Here is a 385-nt window from a genome sequence, read left to right as displayed (position 1 = left end):
AAAAATTTACAGCCAATTTTGAAAGAGATGCATCTTTGCTCTGGAAATTGTTATTGAATATGTCAATGCTGTAATGAAATGCTTCTTCTAACTATGTGGTTATTAAATAATTAAAAAAAATACCCTTCACCTCTGTGTTGGAGTGTGAACCAGGGCCCACAGCCTGAACTCTACCACCAAGATACATCCTCAACTGTCATAGTAGCTCTAAAAAATTTTTATTATTATTAATTTTATGTGTATGAGTGATATTGCCTGCATACATATAAGTGCACCCATGTTGTGCAATGCCTGTCAAGGTCAGAAGGTGTCAGATCCCCTGGAACTGGAATTACTGATGGTTGTTAGCTGCCATGTGGGTGCTGGGAATTGAACCTGGGTCCTG

The 385-nt window shown here is 38.4% G+C and overlaps 1 protein-coding gene across 2 annotated transcripts in view; it reads right to left on the bottom strand.

The window, feature by feature from the left end:
- Fxn (frataxin) overlaps positions 1-385 on the bottom strand; it is a 33501-nt gene that overhangs the window by 6495 nt on the left and 26621 nt on the right. The window lies entirely within an intron of this gene.

This window comes from Nannospalax galili, unplaced genomic scaffold, assembly GCF_000622305.1.
Source record: "Nannospalax galili isolate Female #2095 unplaced genomic scaffold, S.galili_v1.0 scaffold1486, whole genome shotgun sequence".
Lineage (NCBI taxonomy): Eukaryota > Metazoa > Chordata > Mammalia > Rodentia > Spalacidae > Nannospalax > Nannospalax galili.
Note: the sequence above shows the minus strand (reverse complement) of the source record. Positions and strands in the feature narration are given on the sequence as shown.